We start from the raw sequence: 23,647 nt of genomic DNA on the forward strand, positions 1-23,647 counted from the left end.
CCATTCAAATACAAGCCCGAGTTCTCAGATGGAGTTAGATCCCTGCAGTTCTAAACCGAGGATTCCCCCTCAGAAATATGTAAAAGGGAGTCAACCACCTGCAGAGGTGTGATAGGGGGAATCCTTGTTCAGTACTTGACTTCTGGGTCCCTCCTGCCTCTGAGATTTTATAATGAATACAATTTGATTTGTTCCTACAAACATAGTGCTGTTCCTCAGTTGATGTCACTCATTTTTCTTCAGATATATGTATTCCTTTTTTAAAAACTCTTGCCTTCTGTCTTATAATGGACACTGAGTATCTATTCCAAGGCAAAAGAGTGGTAAGGGCTAGACATTTGAGTTAAGTGGCTTGCCCAGGATCACAGTTAGGATTTGTCAGAAGTGAGATTTGAACCCAGAACCTCCCATCTGTAGGCCTGACTCTGTCCACTGAACAACTTAGCTGCCCCCATATTCCTTCTTATATTGTATCTAGAATGCTAATTCTATTTAAGAACATGTATTTTAAAGAAAATTTCCCATTTGAGCTTTGGCTACAGTGTATTGTTCCCTCTCTTGTGTGATGAATGATACAAATTATTTTTCTAATAGTCTCTTTGTTAGGAATTAGAATATGATTTAAGAGTATTAGTCAATATTCTCTTAAATTTTCTAAAAATCACTCTTGACATACTTTTGGTAAATCCTCTTTGCTAAAGCCAGGTAAGGTAGCTGGATACTTTTTGTTGCTGGCTTACTTGGCATAAATGTTACCTTTCTTCTTACTTATCTAACTAGTGGAGGAAACCCTTCTGCTGGGGTGGGGTAAGGAGAAGGGAGAGAGAGTATCTGTATCTTGCATATTGCTCAAGCAAAAGTAGCACTGAATTTCTTTTACCATTTATGACCTTGTGGATGCTGATGACAAAGAAGCAATCCCCAGGAGGGATTTTAGGTCTGTGCCAAATTTCAGGAACAAAACTCTAGCGACAATGTAGGCAAAAGCAGGGAAAATGTTGTACTTGCTTTATTTTTTAAAAATAACTTTAATATTCTTTGTCCAAAGGAATGGACAAAAGCACATGAAAACTAAAAGGATCACATGGTGGCCTTATTTAAATTCTGGTAAAGCTATTGTTCCAAGACAGTAATTCGTTTAGGAATTACCGAAATTCACATTATAGTCGAATTAGCATAATTTCAGAAAGAAATTCAGTCATAATGATTTATGAATTGCATCGTTCAGAAAGGGAGGAGTTTCTTCGACTCCCCAAATGCTTTGAGGCATTTAGCCACTAATTCGTTGTAAAATGTTTTTTGGAATATGTGCAGAATATGAGCTTATAATAATGGACCCTGTGTGTTGATGTGGTCCTTTATGCTCACATCGTTACCAAGTGGTTAGGCCCTTGTCCTATATTTTAAAGAACATTCTGTGCTATGAGGTGCTATTGGGAAACTACCACAAAACAGGGTTATTTTTTTAAAAATCCTTACTTTTTGTCTTAGATGGTCCAGTAAGGGCTTGGCAATGGGGCTTAAGTGATTTGCCCAGGGTGACACAGTTGGACATATATTGAACCCAGGTCCTCGCAGCTGAAGGCTTGACTCTCTCCACCTAGCTGCCCCCATTGCACAATATTCTGAAATGAAGTGAGGGTACCTCATCGCACACGATTGGGATAAGACCCACTAGCTGTCCTCTCTCAACCTGGGACTTCGTTACCCCATGTTAATGCAGGAGCAAGTCCTGCACAAGAACATGTAGTCCGAGTGCATGACCCTCTTCCCTGGAATGAGGAGCATCCATTCCTCACATGTCTGACCGAGAACATTTCAATAAATTCTCTGGGATTTTTTTATTAGTTCATGCCCTATTCCCTAGGGGTGGCTTTGTTTTTCTATTACCTATTTGTGTAGCCATGCATATTCCTTCCTGTTGCAATTCAGCTTCCACAGTCTTGGGGGCTAGTGCGACCCTTCACCATGAGCGTTTTCATGCAATTGAGCTCTGGAGACTTTGATGAACAATCTATTGGGATGTGTTTAGGTTTGATTCTGGCAAGAATGTTGTGAATTGCTTCCTAGCAGCTATTTGTACTGTGTTGTTTTCCCACATGTTCATTCTTCCAGAAGCCAAGTTGCCTATTCTGGAGAGCACCAAGCATGGCCTTGCTTAAATACCAAAGTTTGAGAAAACAAAATCTCAAAAAAACTCATTTATTCCTTTTTTTTCCCCCCAACTCAAAATAGGAAATCAAATAAATGAATGGAAATGAATGATTAGGAGTGATTTAAAATGGAGCAAATCAAGTTTACTCCTGTTTATTCCCTCCATTTTTTAAGTAGTTGGCATTGTTGTTTTCTCTAGAATGTTCATAGTGCAGTAAAGATAGGATTCGTAAACAAAATATTCACCATGTTTATGCATCATTCATTTTAACTATCGACTGGTCTACCATCCACATCAGTCACTTACCTCTTAAAGTGTTTAATTAGCAATCTCGTGGGATTTATGTGAGCATGAGCAAATGAACTCAAACATTTCATTTCAGATTTTGCTGACAATAGGATTAACTCTTACATTGAAGAAGCTTCTTTTAGCATAATCTGGTTTGATTTTTGGGGGCCACTTCAAAGATTCAGTCAGTGGATATTATTGAAAGAAATTGCTTGTGAAATATTTGCATCCATTTTTGTATATGAATGAAGAGAGTGGCTTACTGAAGTCAGATGTGAAAGAGAAAGACTGGAAACAGAAAATGAAATTGTACATAGCCGGGCATTCAGAAACCTAGAGGAAAAGGTATTAGGAAAGTAGCTTTTTTTTTATCTCCCTTTTTAGTAGAACCTTAATGGAGGATGACATTTATAAGTATATATTGCATGTGTATTTGTCTGTCAAAAAATCTTATTAATTCTTTTCCCCTTGACAGCCACAGTATGTTGTTTTCACATGTCTCAGAGATGTTACTTGTCCATCAGCAAGGGAAAACATTCTGCTTTACTCAAATTGGTCCTACTCAGCTTTTTTTAAAAATTGGTATCATTCTTTCACATCTTTTCCATTCTTCATAATTTTTCATTTTCTAGCTATTTAATATGCCATATTGCTTATTTGCTTAAGGCTACACCTTTTTCTATTTCTCTTTTCTCCCCTCCTTCCATATTTTGGTCATTAATTTCATTATCTTATAATGTTTTGTTTTTCATTCCTATAAAAATCTTTGTAAGTTAGTGATACTTAGATATATAGAGTATATTTAATATATGCAAATCTGTTAGATATTTTTCTACATAAATAAGCGTATATGACAATAACTTTTTAAAGATAATTTGACACAAATAGTGAGGAATAAAATAGATTCTTCATTTCTTGCTTTTTTCTTCTTCTGAAATTTCATTGTTACGAGAGCATTAGGAAATATAATTTCAAAGTTCCAAACTTTCAACAAGTTTTTCCATATATAGGTTTATTGTAACATAGTTGAGGTCCTGGCTCTGTTAACATTTGTATTAGATTTAAGAACTGGGGATAAACATTTGTTCTTTGGATTGCCTTCATGTGAAGAGTAATGCAGAAGAACTGTAATGAACTATAAAAGATAAGTACTATTATATATTGTACTCGTTTAAACAGTCCAAAGTGTTCTCACTGCTCCTTGTACTTCAGATTGATTTTCTAGTGTTTATTTTAAATTGTTTTTTAAAACGTTAGTTGTCTTCATCTCTCTGCACATATTTTAAATACTTATTAGTTATGAAAACATAGATAAAAACCATGAGGTTTGTTGAGTTTCTAAAACTTTGAGTGAAAAGTAAACATTTTGACTAATTTTGGAATTTTTGCTCTTATTCCATTGAAATAAAATATTCACTCCAATTTACATTTTTCAGAGGTAGAAATAACACCAGAAATGTACATTTTAATTCACTTTAAATAATCAAAAATTGTCTCTTCATAGGAATGATAAATGTGAATGAAAGTTTAATTTTTTAAGCTGTTGACTCCTCAGAATTACTAGTAATTTGATATTCTATGTTTTGATGTCAAATTTATGAAGTTCTAATTTATATATCTCTTTACTCTTATGAACTGTATATAATTTTTGTTCCGTTAGTGTTGATGTTTATTTATGCGGTGATTAACAGCACACACACACACACATATGTATAGAAGTGTGTTATATGTATCCAGAAACATTTGGAACACCCAAAACAACACAGATGATGCTTCCTCAAAATGAGCTGGTGAATGTTGATGCCTTCAGAGTCTAGATCACGTAAAGTCATTCAGCATTGATTAGGGGCCTCCTCTATGTCAATTGCTGCGACACCGTCACTTGCCCCGAGGAGTTCCCAATCAAATGAGGGAGACAACATGTAACCAGCTATGTACCAGCACGTTACCGAGAGGATAAAACGGAAGTGATCTCGGAGAGAAGCCCTTAGCAATAAGGGAGACCAGAAAAGAGTTCCTACAGAAGGTGGAACTCTAGCTGAGACTTAGGGATGACCACAAGTGGAGGAGAGCAGGGAGAGAATTCCCGCCTTGAGTGACAGCCATGGAAGGTTCTTGGAGTCAGCAGGAGAGGGAGAGCAGTGGCTCATGAGCCTGCAAACAGTAACCGGGTGGTGTATTTTGCAGAGGAAGCTTTCTCATGCAGAGTCCTGCCTGGTTTCTTTACCTTTTATTTCGATTACTTGCCAGCTAGGCAATCCTGTACCAGTCACAAGCCTGATCTCTCTGCTTCTAGTCCACCCTCCATTTAGCTACCAAAGGAACCTTCCAAAAGCAAAAATCTCTCTCTGTCAGGGACCCCATCCCCATCAACTCTGTGCTGTTTAACATCTTTGCCAAAAACTTAGAAAAGACCTCGTTGGCCTAGCCATCACATTTACAGATAACAAAAATCTAGGAGGGGTGACTAACATGAGAGAATCAGCCTCCAAGAGGACCTTAAGGGGGCAGCTGGGTGGCTCAGTGGATTAGGAGCCAGGCCTAGAGATGGGAGGTCCTGGGTTCAAATGTGACCTCAGACACTTCCCAGCCGTCATTTAACCTCATTGCCTAGCCCTGACCACTCTCCTGCCTTGGAGCCAATACACAGTGTGGATTCCAAGATGGAAGGTCAGGGTTAAAAAAAAGGATCTTGGGAGTAGAGCATCATAATCAATTAGATAAGATGAAATTCCATCAGGATAAACTAGAACTTGTACTTATCAGAAAAATCGCGTGTTGCATTCTGGGACACTGAGAGGCTAGATCAGGCTGGCCACGGAGGGCAAGCAGGGTGCGGAAGCGCTTGGAGCCCATGACGTGAAAACCAGTCGAAGCCTGTGGAGCCTGGACACGAGAACGCTCAGGGAGGGGCACGCGAGCACGTTTGATTTCAGCGGGCCCGGGTGGGAGAGGGATCGGACACCAAGGGCAGAGCCAGGAGCACAGGGAGCTGCAGGGGGAGCTGCAGGGAGGCCGCTGAGCCCCCACGTCTGAGAACGCGCCTCGGGGGGGTCGGCTCCCTTCTTGGAGGCCGGGGGAGGGGGGTGCGTTTGTCAGGTGTGCTGTGGTGCGGCGGCCTTTGAGGTCCTTCCAGCTCTCGAGCCATGTGATGGATTGTCTTTATCCATTAAGCTTTATGGAAGCCGATGCAAGTGCGAAGTGGATAGGTTTGCATTTCACAGGCTTCTCTCCTCGCTGGGCTTCTCCTCATTACTGTTTCTCTTCCGCCATCGTCACTGGCATTTAGCTATTAAACGCCTGCTGGGGCCTGGACTTTGTTTTGGCGACGTAAAAGAGTCTCCCGAGATTGAGCTCGAGTTTGAATTTAGCAAATTCATCATTTGGATGCCATCATGGGACAACACGGTCAAATTGATGAGCAACGCCAAAGAAATGGGTGCCAAGGGCATCGGAACCGCAAATCGATAATCACCCAAAATGGGTGCCAAGGGCATCGGAACCGCAAATCAATAATCATGGGTGCCAAGGGCATCGGAACCGCAAATCGATAATCATGGGTGCCAAGGGCATCGGAACCGCAAATCGATAATCACCCAAAATGGGTGCCAAGGGCATCGGAACCGCAAATCGATAATCACCCAAAATGGGTGCCAAGGGCATCGGAACCGCAAATCGATAATCACCCAAAATGGGTGCCAAGGGCATCGGAACCGCAAATCGATAATCACCCAAAATGGGTGCCAAGGGCATCGGAACCGCAAATCGATAATCACCCAAAATGGGTGCCGAGGGCATCGGAACCGCAAATCGATAATCACCCAAAATGGGTGCCGAGGGCATCGGAACCACAAATCGATAATCACCCAAAATGGGTGCCGAGGGCATCGGAACCGCAAATCGATAATCACCCAAAATGGGTGCCGAGGGCATCGGAACCGCAAATCGATAATCACCCAAAATGGGTGCCAAGGGCATCGGAACCGCAAATCGATAATCACCCAAAATGGGTGCCAAGGGCATCGGAACCGCAAATCGATAATCACCCAAAATGGGTGCCAAGGGCATCGGAACCGCAAATCGATAATCACCCAAAATGGGTGCCAAGGGCATCGGAACCGCAAATCGATAATCACCCAAAATGGGTGCCAAGGGCATCGGAACCGCAAATAGACAATCACCCAAAATGGGTGCCAAGGGCATCGGAACCGCAAATCGATAATCACCCAAAATGGGTGCCAAGGGCATCGGAACCGCAAATCGATAATCACCCAAAATGGGTGCCAAGGGCATCGGAACCGCAAATCGATAATCACCCAAAATGGGTGCCAAGGGCATCGGAACCGCAAATAGACAATCACCCAAAATGGGTGCCAAGGGCATCGGAACCGCAAATCGATAATCACCCAAAATGGGTGCCAAGGGCATCGGAACCGCAAATCGATAATCACCCAAAATGGGTGCCAAGGGCATCGGAACCGCAAATCGATAATCACCCAAAATGGGTGCCGAGGGCATCGGAACCACAAATAGATAATCACCCCGGAATAATACATACTTCTGGCATCCGCTTTTCAAACGTCGTCCTGACAAACAGAACTGCCCGGTGATGTGGCAGCGCTTACATGAAGACCCTTCATCTTGTTTAGTCGCATCTCTTCCTCTGCTCAACGTACTGAGACACAAGGGCGCAGACATCATTGCCGTCTGTAGGTGGGTACCGCGGGACAAGGCGGACCCTGAAGTCCAGTTAATGAGCGGCTCTGACTGCCTTCCCACCTCGTTGAGAATGACACGTCCATCTTCCTTTTCTCCCCCTCAAAAGCTGGATGCTTTTAGTCTGGACTTCATTGGCTCTCCAGCTTTTCTTTTAACCAAAGAGAGTGGTTTAGAAGGTCCTTGGAGAACTTTTCCTAGTGTGCAAATAATGTCAGAATAATAAGCATATTTTAAAAAAAGTTGATGTGTTATTCCTGCTGTGATAATGGTCATTTTTCTTTGTTTAATGGAGTAAAAACTTAACTAGTGTCGTTTTATTAGGATGACTTGGCATTTATGGAGTCTCGTGTTTGTATTTTTACATGAATTTATTTTTAATGAGTTTCAACTATTATAAGATACTTATATTTAAAGCTCTGTTTCTGGATATCATAGCGCCACATATACACACATTTGTACAGGATAGGTGCATACATCCAGAATACATACATATATTTGGATGGCCTTCCGTTTGTTGTATATATGGTGAGAAATTCAAAATCATCCCTATTTATACAGCCTTTGGCAGTTTGAGCAATGTGTTTTGTCACCTGTTTGCTGTCTTATAAAGATCTGGAAAGTTTATGAAGAAATAGAAAATATGACTTTGAGCCCTTGACATTTTAAAATAAATGTACATATTGTTAGTGACAGATTGCTAAACTTGGCTTTAGACACTTAGCTGTGTTTCTTGCCAAAAGTAATCCAGATGTGCATAATTTATCCGGCTGCCATATGTGCACTGACATGTCTTTCTATAATCAACTGTCTGTTCAGTATTGTTACAGTTAAATGTTCTTTTTTATCAACAATCTTTTGAAACAGCTCCGACTTGATAAATTATTTAAAATAGTAAAAACACTCTGTTAAAATTCTCATTTTCTGTTTTTATTAAGGCTCAGTGACTAGAATATTTTTCTAGAAAGAACATTGGCACTCCAAGTTCCATGGATACATAATACACACATACACACACACTTACATGTGGATACATATACACAGAGACACACACACATTTATTCTTACATAATTTTTAAGAGAGAATCTAGAAGCGCAAAGGTTTGCATAATTCTATTTTGATGAGTTTTCTGGGAGCTGATGTGGAATAAGGGAATATGTAAATAAATCAGTACCTTTGGGGGAGAAAAGGAGGATCCTTTTCTAACCGGGTCATTTGGTTTGGAAAAGAAATGGAAAAAGGAAATTTTGATACAGATTAAATAAACATATGGAAATGAGGCATGCCTATTCCGAGCATCCCCAACTCCACCGCTCTTGTGTTAGGTAAGAACCATTTTCTGAGCCCCTAATAAGGCTTTTTTGGTCCTGGCCTACTTGCCAACCCAAGTCTGCTTGGTCCAGAAAGGCATTTCAGGTAGGGAAAGATGTAAACAGCAGGAAGAATGTCCTTCCTTTGTTGCCCCTGCTTGCTGCGTGGAGGCTTTGAAGAAATTCAGACCTCTTGACTTTGGTGTCTCCCAGGCGTGCATCCCTCTCCGCAATCCCTTTGCCCTGAAAGGAGGCAGGGAGGCCCCTGGCCCCAACAGCCTTGCTCTTTGCAGGCATGCAGTGCCCCCCAGCTCCCATCCTGCTCAGGCCAGGGATGCTTCGCAACCATGTGTGTCATAATCTGGGTTTGTCCACAGCTGCAGTTCAGGTTTTCACACTGTCCCCATCTGTGGAGCCTGGCTGTGCAGTGACCTTGGTCAGTCTGAAATCTGTTCAGCCAAGCCCATATGTGGGGAGAAACCAGGAGGACAGATGGCAAGACTGATGAGGAGGAACTTGGTTTGTTATCTATTATTACTCGGGAAATCCAAGCATTTGTCGTTACTAGTGTGGTTGCAGAGAATGCTTTAGGATAGCATGTGGAGGTAAAGAGAGCTTCTCCGTGCCAGATCAGTTCGAGGTGTCTTTTATAGTACTATTCTGGTTTGGCTGCACTTTTTTTATGCTAACAGTGGCTAATTCTTGAGTTTGATTATGTGGTCTGGATTCACTGACTGAGCTCAATAATAGATGTTGGACTTTGCTTCCAAAAAGCCCTGGAGCTCCCTAGAAACTCTAGGGCCTGCCTCTTTGCTCAGAAACTGGAACTTGAACTATGGGATGCTAGCTTTTACCCTTAGATTGGGTGTAAGCGATGCTTAGCGCCTTTTTTTTTCTCAAATTTGGAATGTCTCATTCTCTTGTATGTTGCTGATTATTCTTTTTGATATAATCAACCACCAATTCTCTCTAGGAGATACCGAGGCACAATAAAGGGATCTCACTGAAATTACTTTAGAGGCACTTTTTTTTTCTCCTGAAGTTCTGGATCATTGACCATTTAAAAACTCAAATTACAGCCTAGATTCTAATTAGCATCAGTGATTGATAAGAATTAATAGAGATCCTTACACACTTTGGAAAAGTAGATTTCCATGAATTCTTTGGTGAGCTGGCCTAGATAATAAAGGTCAGAATAAATGTGAGACTCTCAAAAGTGTAATTCTGACAAGTCAGTAAAAAATTATTTTATTGAGAAGGAAAGAGTAAGGGGTCTAAACAGACCAACTCATCTATACAGGCAGTGCATTGATAGACTCTGATTTTATAAAGTAATATAGACAGATAGAATTAAAAGAAGCAATACAAATGAGTAGCGAGAATCCTCAAGAGTATTGTCCTGATGGCTAAAAATCTTAAACGGAAGCTTGTAGTTATTTCTGAAGACAACAAAAGAAGAAAACTTGAAATTTTGAAATTTATTTTTAACTCTATTGCTTGTCAAAAGATCAACAAAGACTAAGACATAGGCTTGGGTTGAATAGGCAGAACTATTCAAGTCCTATCTTTGTTCTTTCCTATATTTCTTAGCCAATGCTTTTCAGATTGGAGGGGTTAGAACAAAAAAGACTTCAAGGGAGTTATAATGCAGAATAAAAGAAGAGGAAGCAAGTGTGCCCTGAAGCTGCCTCTAGTGAGTTCAATTCACCTGGTCCTGCTTCTCAGAGTAGTAAAAGTTCTTGGAGATGTAATAATTGCTCTATGACTGATAATATTTGAGTTGTTTGGAGAATAGAAATTGAGCAAGCACCTAATGTGAAAAGAACCCAACAACCACTTGGAGGCAGGCAAATTTTATCCTGGTTAAAAAAAAAATAAAAGGAAAGGAAATGGGTACTACAGATTTTGGTTTGGTTACTGTACAGATATTCTGAATATAGAATGCATTTTTCAAGATCTATCTATAAATCATTTATGAGTAATTAGAGTAGATTTGATTACTGCAAGTCTTATTTGTTACCTGTTGTTTTTCTTGAAAAATAATCATTCTTCTCTAGGGTTTGTAAGCAGCAAACCATATTAATCTCATTTCTTTCATTCCTTTTTTTATATTAGGCGAGTATTTGAAGGGTTGCATTAAATATCATACATTTATTGATGTGTGTTAGCCAAAAGGAATGTTTTTGAGGCAGAATGTCTTTTTTTCCCCAGAAAAACATTTGATAGTCTCAATATACTTGTGGAGAAAGATGGTGAGTCAAAGGATTGCGTTATAGCATCAATGAATTTATAACTGATTGACCAGTTACATTCAAAGACTTAAACATTGAATCATTGTCTAGCTAGAGGATATATCTGATGGAATACTACAGGGCACTCTCTTCCTCTTGCCTTGATTATTCATGAATGACTTGGATGTGTTGGTCTAAGTACTTTATATGCCTGTGTCTCCGTCGATCATTCCTAACATAAATCTGAGAGGGATAGATGACCAGATTGGATCTAGCCCATTCCAATAAGGTTTAAAGGAGAGATAGATGTGAAGACTCATACCATTCATGATTGGTAATGTCCTGCACCCTTAAACTTACCACATGTCTTTTCATTGCCTTGTATGCTTATCTGCAATTGTATTTTTTCTGATAGGATATTCCATGACTTGAAGCTATATCATATGATTAAGAGAACATTGGTGTTAAAGGGATAATTTTTATTATCTCTTATTTTCTAGTATCTTTACTATCTTTGAGCCTCTTCGGCTGGAGAGTGGTCTGCCAGATGTAGTATACACATTGTACTAGTGAAGAATTTATTTTTTCTCATCAATCCTTTTAATTACTTTTTAAAGACTTTCCCTATATATATACATTACATATAGATAGATATAGTATTGCTTTCTTCCTTTTTTTTCCCACTGGGAAAGACCTAAATGAGGTGCTCCTAGAGTTTTTATATATTGAATTATTTTTGTGTAATGTACCAATGGTACGAAGTTAAAAAGTGGAGAGATACAACTCTAAAAACATACTTCTTTAACATATAGTCTATTTAAATAGATTAAGATAATTTAAAATGCCTTGAATGGTTCATCAGTTTTAATAGCATATGTTACACTATTCCTTATTCAGGTATAAGTTGCCATTAAAATATTTTTTGAGTTAGTCATTCCTTATACTTAAGCTTGCAACTGTTTTATCAGTTTCTCTTCTATCATATCATATCAATGCACACCTGCATGTTTTCTTTACACTTTCAGACTGACTGCCTCTACTAAGGAATGGAAAGCTAGCTTCCGAATGAGAAAAGCCTAAATTGAAGTCTTTGATATTCTGGCTGTAGGCGCCCAGACCAGTTACTTACCTTCTCTGTGTCCCAAGCAAATTTCTAAGACTTTGAAGTGTCTGATCAGGTGTCTATGTGTGTAAATAGAGAATTTCCTCAAGAAATCTCTATGCCAGTGAAATGATAAATTTGATTTTAAAAATAGGGGGCAGCTGGGTAGCTCAGTGGATGGAGAGCTAGCCCTAGAGACGGGATGTTCTAGGTTCAAATCTGGCCTCAGACACTTCCCAGCTGTGTGACCCTGGGCAAGTCACTTGACCCCCATGGCCTGGCCCTGACCACTCTTCTGCCTTGGAGCCAATACACAGTATTGACTCAAGGACAGAAGGTGAGGGTTTTAAAAAAAAATAGTAGACTGTATGTTTTTAGGCTACAGCTATACTATATGACATCCAGAAGGGGAGGAATTTCTAAGAGCACCTTATTTCTAGTTTCTCAAAGTGGAAATTACCAATTATTTACATCCCTACAGGGCAGAATTATAGAGGCAATGATTGGAAGTTACAGAGCCAGATTTAGGTTTAGAGTGAGGACAAAGTTCCCCCTCCCATGATAGCCAGCAGTCAATGGAATGGGCTGCCTCAGGAGGGGCCTCCATCTCCCTGGCTGCCTTTCAAGCACCACCTCCATGGTCACTTGAACACATTCTACAAGGGGGGTTCTTGCTCAAGTACCACTTGGACTCCATGGTCTTTTTCAGCTCCGTGCTTTCGGATAGAAGCCATTTCTGGATTAAGTGCTCCTGTTTGATGAACCAAAGTGGGAGGTAGAGGCAGGTCAAATACATGCCAATTGTCAATATTTTCAGGCTTTGAGGATTCAGTATTTTAGCAGTTTGGACACTTCCTCCAAGGAGTGCCCCTTTGTAGACACCATTATGTGTGGTTCTGGTTCTGCTCTTTCCTCCTTATGTGACCGTAAGCAAGTCTGTTAGCCTTTCTATGTTTCAGGTTCTTCATCTATAAAAAAGAATGATGACAAATTCCTTTCAGCTATAGATTCTATAAGACATTCTGTGATGTTGATGGGTCAAAAGAAATCGCCAGATTAGTAGTCAAGCTCTTTCAGATACCGATTAAATATAATCTGAATCTCCTACGAGCAGCATAATGACATTTTTCATATAGTTGAGGTTGCTTGTGATTATTTTGCTCACACTTATTCAGCTCTCTAGATGTATGTATGTATCAGCAAGGACACATAGGTAAAGTGACTTAAAAAAAGAAAAGTGATCATCTATATTGCTTCTTATGGAGATTGAAAATCAAGAAAACTCAGTAGAAAATGTGGTTTCTGGTCTCCTTAATCTTCAAGTGACTTACACAATGATTTCATTTTTACAATCAAATGTTTTTAAACCCTATACATAGAGACTCTGTTCTTGCCCTCATGGAAGTAGGACTGACAAGTAAGGGCATATATGTGAGGTGATTTGCATGTGGGGCTTGTGAAAATAAGGATAACTTTTATTTATAGTCACTTCTTTTATCTGGTATAATATTGTAGCCTTTTAAGCATCTTTCTAAAATACTTAATCTTGTACTTCTCATGAGTTGTAAAATTGACTTTTTTTTCTACCCTTTTCTTTTCCCTTTTTTCTATACATACTATAACTATTTCTGTCCTCACTAAGCTTGGAGGTCAATTCTTTTGGTCTCTCTGTCACTTAGTTTCTTCTAAAATTCCATTTTTCTTTGAAAATCCATGTTGTCCTTACTAAAATCGATTGAAGTTTTTTTTTAGAAAACCTAATAAAAAGGAATATTTTTAAAAAATAGAAAACCATTTCCAGCCATTCCTTTGATATATGTACATCCATATTCTTTCCATTAAATGTGTTGCTACTATGAATATTTGAAATTTACTGGACCTTTTCATTTTTGGCGCTCTTAGGGTATATTCATAGGCATGGGATCATTGGGTGAAAAGGTATAGATAATTCGGTCTTGGGGAGTTTTTTTCCTTGTATAATTCCAAATAACTACTTCTTTGATTTCTAAAAATTGCGAGACTAAACAATTGGAAAGTGTAGCATATAGTAGCAAATCAAATCAAATACATTTTCTGTCCTAATAAAATTTCCCCACAAGATGTATCAGTCTGGATATTTTAAATGAGAAGAAGGGTTTTTCAGGAGGGTGGTTGCAACTAGGAGGTCAGTGATGTCTAAAATATTAGAAGGAAATTGTAAGAGCATACAGTATTTAAACAAATATGTATTTTGTTGTCCCTAATGAACAGCTGTAGAGTTTGTTTTAAAAAATAACCTATGAGGAGTCAGTTTGGCAATAAGATTAAACGACTGGGGTGTTGAGTTAGGATATGCAGTGGAAGAAATTGTAAATACCCATGTGAGAAATAATAAAGAAAATGCATGAGAGGAAGGAGTAGATGTTATAGACCCTGATTGTGAATAGGAAAGGTGCTCTTTGCTCTTAGTGCTTGTTATGGATGCTTAAAAGGACTAGGTAAAAGAGTATGGGGAAAAAATGGCACACCAGCCTAGTATCTGTGCCAAGAAAACCCACATGGAGTCACAAGGAGTGGAACACAATTGAAAAACAACTGAACAACAACAAAAGAGTATGGGAAATTCTTCCTAAGGCCAAATCAAAAATCCTCAAAAACTTTTTAGTAGGGCTGATCATGTGCCAAGTAGTATGCTATGTTCTGAGTTAGAAAGAAAAAAAATCAAGTGATACCTGCCCGAAATGAGCTTCCATTCTACTAGGGTGGAACAACCTGAATACAGATAAGTAAGCATAAATCTGAATTATTTGAGGGATAAAGAGCACAGATAACTGGGGGATTAGGAAGAAGCTTGTTATTTTGAAGGTTAATAAGCAAGATAGATACCTTTTCTGCTTTAGGATCAAATGATCTATGTTAGCAAAACAATTTTAAAATGATTGGAACCGTTATAATTTGAAGGTGCTAGTTAAATTCTTAATAGATTCTTTTAAAATGGTGACTGGAATTCTCGTTTTATTCCATGCTCTTGTTTTGTTATAGGTAATTGAGTTGAGAAAGAAATACTTTGTAAATATATCTTCATTCATTCTTGATGGCAAAGTAAACATCTATTTTAATAGTTACTTTAGATAACTTATTAATAAAAGTAATTTATTTCATTAAATGAATTTTTAAGTTCCACATATAGGTTTTTTTATTCTCCTTTTCATTACAAAGATGACAAACTGATGTAAGTAACAAAGAATTTTTCAGAAGTAACATCTTCCCTGGCCTATTCTCCCTTTACCTACACAGAGTAAATAACAGTACACTAAAATTGTCAGTTTCGGTAATAATGTCATCCATAAAATCTTGCTTGTTCAGAGAAGTGAGGAAAATATTTTGATGTTTTACAAAATAAGATCACACAGTTAAAAGAATGCCAGCAAACTATTAGATATTAAATCAATCACTCGGTTCACACTTATTTATTGAGGACCCCCAGTTAGGACCTCCCTCTTTGAATCACTAAAAGCATTTAAAATGGACTTTCAAATTAAAGTCTGTTTTGAGCAAATCTAGGAGGTGATTATGATATTACTAGTACCCCCACATCTTCCCAAACCTCCCCCTCAAAAAATAAAATTCAGTGGAATTTGTTTACTTCTGTAGTAGTTATACTGTATTGTCCTATGTTCATAGGAATTTCATTTCACTTCAAAGAAACTATATTGAGAAAAATTTTCTTTTTTTGGCTCTTCTTGGCCTGTTTCCCAAATCATGGTAGAAAGATACTTTTAAAAAAAGAAAAGAAAAAATACTATTTACATAGATATGGAAGTGATATCCAAATTTGATGTTTCTTGAAGATTATAGCTTACAAATAAGAGACTTAAGAATTTAATAAAAGGGAAACAGTAGAAGATGCCATTCATTGTGAATTCAAAGGGCTTTGGAGTTTATGGTGAAGTGATCATCCTTTTCTTTATATATTTTATATGATTTTATAGGAATTTAATTTTTTTACTATTATAAATGTTTCATGTAATGTATCAAAAATTAAAAGTATAAAACAACCATTGGATGTGAACAGTTGTGACTAGCATTGGCCTAGAATGTATTAAGTATGGTTGAGATGGCCACTTCTAAAGGATTGAAGCCAAACTTCTTGAAGTCAGTCTATTTCCTTTGCAGGATTAAACATGTTGTTTTTAATTTCTTCATCGAATTCATGACATATCACTGTCTTTCATAGCCATTCTTCCCCCTTTTTTATTATTACAATATCCTGTTTTGGTCATTATGAGCTCATTTCTTTTCTACATACTTTGTTCAATGAATTTGGCAGTGGTGAGCTCTTAGATTCCATTGGAATGGCCTTCATTCTTATTTGGTTTCTCTTATTAGCCTTACTCCATAGGAAACTTTTTGACACCCTCTTGCTCAAGAGAACGTGTCCTTTGGGTCCTTTTTCTTGGGGAATTGGGCTGTGAACAACTTTTATCTTGGCATTTCACTGACTTTTTTTAGTCACCCAGCATGTTGCCCATCCTGGTGGAATTGGAGAACTTTGCTTAGGAAAATGTTTTGTGCCAGGATATTTCACCTGACCCAAATACCTGTTAGGAGAAACTTGTTTCTGATCCTTTGAGGAAAATTTCAGACGTGTGTATCTATGACTTCTGAAATGGAGAAGGATTAAAAAGAAAGTAGTTCTTTGGCAAAATTACAGAAATATTATTTTATAATGTGCTTTTGGTCAAGCATTATTTTGTGTAAAAGGAGTCCAGATGCCATGGTCATAGGATGAAATCTGTAGCCACAGCAATAGTACTGGGAGGAAATTTTTTTAATTTTAAAAATAGACTTGTTAACATCATCACCACCTCTAATGGCTGTTGACATTAATAAAACGTCAAACACTTTCCAGCTTAGCTTTATTTTTAAATTTAAAGTGAAAGACACGAAAGCGGTCGTTTGTAGTAGTCCAGTAGCCAGAATTAAATGAGAAAAAATAAGACATTGCAGGTAATCCCTCATTGAGGAGGAAGAAAAGAGGTTATAGAAATCTTAACTCCTCTGAATAGTTCTTGGAGAAAATTTGGTGTGGTTTATCTTAGTATCCACGTTTTTGCTTATTTAGTGAAGAGTTCAAGTCGGTATAACCACAACCCGATTTAGACTCTTTTACATAAGCCTGTTTCTCATGTTAAGAAGTTGTGCCTCTCCTTAAAGCCTAGTTTTCCCTTTTAAATCAGAATACTGGTCTTGGGATCATACGTTCCTAGAACTTACATCTAGTGCTAAACCCAGAGTCATGCTGACTTCAGACTCGGCCGCAGACACCCCCTGGGCATTTGCTTGCTTCAGTATCCCCGACTATAAAACGGCCATGATAAGGGCACCCGCCTTCTGGAATTGCCCTGATGGCCGTTTGGAAAGACGGAGCTCCAGGCGTGTCATAGCAGGAGCTTCCTCGATGCCGCCTTCGCCTTTCGTGAGCCGAAAGAACTATTGAAGCACGCGGCGCGAACGCTGATCCTTTAACAGGTCAGCCAGTCCACCCGCCTGGTTGCCGGTTCCAGCTCTGCGTCCTGGGCCGCTTTGCTCCCTAAAGCTAATCTTAGACACTCATCGGACAGGGCTGACAGCAGGGGGTTCAGGCTCAGGGCGGTGGGGAACATCGAGGCGGCCCAGCTCGTCCCGGTCGTTTTGTAGTGGGAGGACAAGATCTCGCGCGGCATCTTCACTTCTCATCGGGTCACGATGACTGCACACAGCTTGCTCCCATGACTGCACACAGCTTGCTCACATGACTGCACACAGCTTGCTCACATGACTGCACACAGCTTGCTCCCATGACCGAATTCGCACGCTTCCTCTGAACACGGACCAGGACGTGCCGCCAGTCTGGGTGTCTGCCGTGTTATGGGGCTTGAACACTGGCAGCAGTCTCTGCCGCGTAGCCCTCAAGCAGCGATTCGCTGAGTGCGGCCCTACGCACAGGCTTAGCTTCGCCTTTCCCCCGTTTCATCCTCCTAAAAGGAGGACCTTAAATCGGTAGCAGTAAACGTGTATTAGCGCTGCCCGCTGGGTAGCGTGAAACACGCAGGGGGAGCATACAGGGCACTGTGCGCGCCTTGAACAACCCGCAGTTTACAGCCCAGGGAAATGGGTGAGCAAAAATAATTATATTAGAGAGCCCCGCCCAAGTCCGTGAGATGCCGAGCGGTGCGTCAAGTCAGGGCAGAGGAGCTCCTTGTCAGCCCTCGACAGACAGCGGGTGGCCGGGGCCGGGTCTGGGTAAGAGAAGGCTTCCCTTTGCAGTCGGCCTTCCACCTGGCTCCGAGGCCGGCCTTATTTCCGTCATGTCATGAAGTGTAGCCAGGACGCTTGTCTCCTGACCCTTTCCTTTCCTGCGAGGGAACGGTCAGGGTGTGGGTGGGAAGGGGTGAAGTACATAGTGAGAAATGACTAGTCATTAAAAGAACCTTGGGAGAGTTTGTGAGAAGACAGAAGGTGCGGAGAATAAGAACATTCGAAGGCCTGGAGCTTTGTACTAGTGGAGAAAGGCCGTGCTATTTAGACTCCTTCCTATCGAGCTGAAGTTCTTCCCAGTTGTGATTCTGGAAGTCATTTTTTCAATCAGTTGACGAACCAATGAGCATGTATGGAACTGGCAGCGATCTAGAAGAAGGCCGTACTTTTTGTTTGCCGTGCGAGCCTTCAATTGGAAAGCCACATTGGCTCATCGTTATCAACCTTTCCCAAAGTTAGAAGCCTAAATATTACACCCTCGTGAAAAAGAAAATAAATATTCCTGCAAAACCTGGTGAGAACAGAACTTTTCAAGTATTTCCAATACCTGTTTGTATGCTGTTTATACTATACAAGTGAGTATTCTATGCCCATATTAACACAAGTCAATCGCTTTCCAATAAACCAGAATGAAGTGCACCATAGTATTTACAGATCTAGGAGAGTCATGAAATGAAATTCATAACATTTTTTTCATCCCATTTAGTGGTCTATTATTTGAAAATTTAAGTATGTACCCATGAAGGCAAAAACCATATTTCGCAATGATCCCAAGAACTCATGCAATCAGTTATGATAAAATCTGCTCACATTCCTACGATCTGCACTGTTCAATTTCATAGTAATGTTGGGACAAAAATCAGCAGGGTTATGTCATTTGGAACAATTTGGGTAAAAACTAAAAACTTAGAGGCAAGACGTTGAAGATAAATTGTGGAGACCTCATGGGAGATAGCTTTTTATAGTACACTGAGCATAGAAACTGGAATCAAAAGACTTGTATTTCATGTCCTGTCCCTGCCATATGCTAAGTGACCTTGATTAAGTCACGTAAATTCTCTGGTCCCCAGTTTCCTATTCTGTAAAATAAAGGAATAATAAAATAAATTTTTACCCTACAGGGTTGCTGTGATAAAAATGCCACCTAGAAAGGTTCGTTTTTATTTAAAAAAATAACTTGGAATGGAAAGTAATGTAAAATAATGGTAAATTAATGTTACTCATAAATAAGATAAACAAAAATTGTAATATAACTTCTAGACTACTCCACACATTAAACAATGAAACATTATGCTCATTTTTGGTGGGAGAACAACTGTTCTTCCAATGATAGTAAGAAAGTGACACCTTTTATTTAAGTGCCTAATAAAAATATTCTGGTAAACGCTATTCCTCTCAAAGAAAGGTATAATTCTGGGTTAGCATCTTCCATTTCCTCAGCTTTGATTAAGCTGCTAACGTAAAGGTTTTTATTTCTGAAGAAAAGTAAGGATTTAAAGGCTTCTGAAAACATAGTTGTTTCTTTAGGATATATTCCAATCATGTTTGACATTATATAGCAAAAACATCTTTAAAGGTGAGTAAGGTTTAAGGGATCTGAGAATGATTTGCATTCACAAAGCACCTTTTATTTGAAACGATTCCACATTATTTTGCAAATATATAATAATGGTACTGTTCCCACTTTGGTGCTACAACTCTTCCTGTTTGACTGTAAATCATTTTGCTCTAAAGTTAATTTCCCTTCATTCATGATTTCCAGCCTTTGTTTTATGAAGCTATAAATTTCTTTCTAATTATAATATTTCTTTCTGCTATATTAATTATTCATTGCTAACCATCTAGAGGGCGAGGCCTATAAGTGTCCTATGTACCCTTTGTTTAAAATATGAAAAGCCTTGATGAACAAGGGTTGATTGGATATGTTTGTTCTGGAAGAGAATATGACTTAGAGAATATTCGTTTCTGGGGTAGTTTGAATAGATGTAAGAATTTTTACAATTAACAGAGTTTAGAAAGTGATCCCTTGAGGTTATTTCCACATCTCAGTTAGACTCCAAAGTTTCTGCAAATAGTAGAATGGTGAACATTTTAAGAGATGACATGACATTCTTGCTTCTCTAATAAAATTGAATGATAATATTCTACCTAGATGGTGTGATTTGTTTGGCTGCAAAAAGCACTGCACTATTTCATCTCTAATTGTAAACTAAACAGTGCAAATAGATTAATCCTTGTTTGGATTTATAAGTAAGAGTTAAGTTGCTCCCAGTGTAATATAGCACCAGATCGAAGTCAACAGGCTATGATTTCAGTGCTAGACACTGCCTTAAGGCAGAAGAAATTACACTGTCATGCAGAGGATATGTAGCTGCTGCTATTTTTGTGTTTGAGTTCTTTGTTGTCACATAGTTGAAGTCAATCCAGATGAGGAAGAAGTGTTAACCAACAAAAGGAGAAAATTACCTGCACATGGCCAGGGGGTCTGGGGCTAGAAGAATAAACTGGGGTCTGTTCCAGTAAGCACTTCTTCAACTCATGCCCATCCAGATTGGAAACAAGTTGTTCACAAAAACAAAATGCCACCTAAAGCTGAAATTTCAGTCCTGTCTAAGTCTTTTGCTGTCATACCGGAGTCTGAGAAGGCTCACACACACACACAGACACACACACCCCTATGTTCATAATACACACAAATATGTTTGTTTCTGTGTATAGGTATAAAACTGTTTTGCTAAATAAATCTACTTTAGGCTGGGTGTCACGGGTTTAGGAAGATCAAAAGAATTGCCTTTGTTGAGGCTGTTCCTTAAGAAGCATGATCATGGTCATAATGATAGTCTTTTTTTATATATAACACTAGCTTTACCAGTCTTGTGTCTGTTATTAAGGTCCTGTGGGGAATGGCTATGCTGTATGAATGATAGACGTGGTAAATAGAGAAAAACATATAAAGACATAGGAACGGATTCAAAGTGAAAAAAGCAGAACCATTAAAAAAGTTTGTCCACAAATGACTTAAATTTGAAACCAAAGACTCTGAAATTAGAATGAACAAGTTTTGTCTCAATAAAAAGCTATGAACGAGAAGAGAACTCCTTTTGCAAAGTGGGGAATTGTAGATGTGGAACACTACCTATAACATCATGTTTTTTTAAATGTGTTGGTTAGTTTTGCTGAGCCTCTTTTTCTCCCTGTTTTATTCCTTAAATGGCTCCTGGAAAATAGAGGTGAGGTCATACCCTGAGAAATCCAGGTGATAAAAAACAAAAGATAGCTCAAAATCTGTCTTCAAAAAAGAAAATGTCACTGAAATGTTGAGAGTAAAAGGATAAGGTTGGATGTCAAGTATTAATAATATAATTTTTAACAGCTACTTTTAGTTGCTTTGCAAAAAAAACAAAACCCAAAGATTCAATTATATTTGATGGGTTATTATAAGGTAAGATAATTTTGAACATATAATCCATGCCGTATAATAGTTCACCAGTGTAACTTTTGCATTGTAGGTATTTTGGCATCCCCTACTCTCTTCTGATTCCAAAACATCTTATATATAACCACTAGATTTCTTGTCTTAAAACATGATTTTGACAATGGTACAAGAAACTTCAGTGTCTCCAAAGTCTAAAGCATGAAGTCAAAATTCATTCCCTTGGCATTTAATGCCTTTTTGCCAGGTGACCCAGCTTGCTTTTCTAACTATCTTTGATTGATCTACTCTACCGACTCTTGTGGGTAAGTTATCTCATTCACTATCCTCTGAACATGCTTTGCTTTTTTTTTTTTCTATTTCTATGATTTCTCTCCCACTGTGCCTTTTCCTATAATGACCTGCCTCATACTAATTGGTCCAGATTCTATGATTCTCCAAAACAAACCTCAAATCCCATCTCCCTCTATCAAGCCTTTTCTGACCATTGTTTTCTAAAATAATTTTTGTCTCCTTTGAATTCCTATAAAACTACTATTAATTTGAGAACTGATCATGCACTATCTTGTGACAACCCTGAAGTTATCGCGAACTTTTTTGTTGTTCATTTTTTCAGTCATGTACAATTCTTTGTGATTCCTTGGACCACACCATGCAAAGTCTTTCTGTTATGTACTGCCCACTGAAGTCAGTCCAATCTTGTGTTCACTGCTTTCATGACATTATCTTTCCATTTTATCTTATGCCATCTTCTTCTTTGGCCTTTAATCTTTCTCAGCATCGGGATCTTTTCCAATGATCCCTAGCTTCTCATTATGTGTCCAAAGCATTTTCGCTGCAGCTTCAGTATTGGTTCTTCCCGTGAATAGTCTGTATTAATTTCTTTAAATATTGATTGATTTGATTTCCTTGCTGCCCAGAGGACTCTAAATAATTTCCTCCAGTGTAATGGTTCAAAAGCATTGGCTCTGTCATGTTCCGCTTTCTTTTTATTCCAACTTTCACAACCCTATATTGCTAGTGGACTATGTGGACCCTGTTGGCAAGATGCTGTCTCTGCTTTGGAGTATGCTGTCCAGATTTGCCATAGCTTTCCTGCCAAGTAGGGCCTTTTAATTTTGTGACTGCAGTCACCATCTGCAATGATCTTTACGTGTAAGAGTATAAAATCTGGTATTGTTTCCACTTCCTCTGTTTACTAGGAAGTGATGAAACTAGTTGCCGTGATCTTTATTTTTTTAATATTAAGCTTCAAGCTGGCTTTTATACTCTTTTTTTTTTGCCAGCATCAAGAGGCTTCTTCACTTTCTGTGGTCAGAATGGTATCATCTGTGTATCTGAGATTGTGATGTTGCTCAGACCAATCTGAATTCCAGCTTTTGAATCATCTATCCTGGCATTTTGCATGATATATTCTACATATAATTAAATAAATAAGATGGCAGTATTCAGCCTTGTCACACTCCTTTCCCAATCTTCAACCAATTGGCTGTTCCTTGTTAAATTCAAGCTAGTTTTCACACAGATTCCATAAGAGACAAGTAAGATTTGAGACTCCCTTCTCCCTGAGGTATTGCCCCATTTTGATGTGTTCCACACAGTGAAAAGCTTTAGTGTAGACAATGAAGCAGAAGTCCATTTTTTTTTTCTGGAGCTCCCTTGCTTTCTTCATAATCCAGTCAATGTTGGCAATTCGGTCTAGTTCTGCTCTGCCTCTTTCAAAGCCAGCTTTTACTTCTTGTAATTCTTGGTTCACCTATTATTGAAGCCTAGCTTGCCGAATCTTAAGCATAACCTTGTTGGAGTGAAATGAATGCAATTGTTCATTAATTCCATTCAATAATGCCATTCTTTGGCATCACCCTTCTTTAGGACTAGGACAGAAACTGATATTTTCCAAGCCAGCAGCTACTTTTGAGTTTTCGGAATTTGCTGGCATATAAAAGCATCACCTTTAGTCATTTTAAGTAGCTCAGTTGGCATTCCATCACCTCCACTAGCCTTATTGTTCACAGTGCTTCCTAAGGGCCATCTGACTTCATTCTCCAAGATGTCTGGCTCTAGATCAGTAACCACATCGTCATTTTTTTGTGTGTGATTTTAAGATCTTTCTAGCATAGTTCTGTATATTC

General features: G+C 38.8%; 1 protein-coding gene and 1 long non-coding RNA gene across 14 annotated transcripts in view; both read left to right on the forward strand.

Annotated features, from left to right (window-relative positions):
* The window catches only part of ARL15 (ADP ribosylation factor like GTPase 15), a 485,879-nt gene that overhangs the window by 296,048 nt on the left and 166,184 nt on the right, over positions 1–23,647 (forward strand). The gene's annotated exons all lie outside the window — the stretch shown is intronic.
* LOC130458545 (uncharacterized) lies at positions 6,395–21,037 on the forward strand. Its single transcript, XR_008917952.1, has 2 exons — positions 6,395–8,989; positions 10,061–21,037. It is a non-coding gene; the product is annotated as an uncharacterized LOC130458545 (long non-coding RNA).

This window comes from Monodelphis domestica, chromosome 3, assembly GCF_027887165.1.
Source record: "Monodelphis domestica isolate mMonDom1 chromosome 3, mMonDom1.pri, whole genome shotgun sequence".
In the NCBI taxonomy this organism is placed as follows: domain Eukaryota; kingdom Metazoa; phylum Chordata; class Mammalia; order Didelphimorphia; family Didelphidae; genus Monodelphis; species Monodelphis domestica.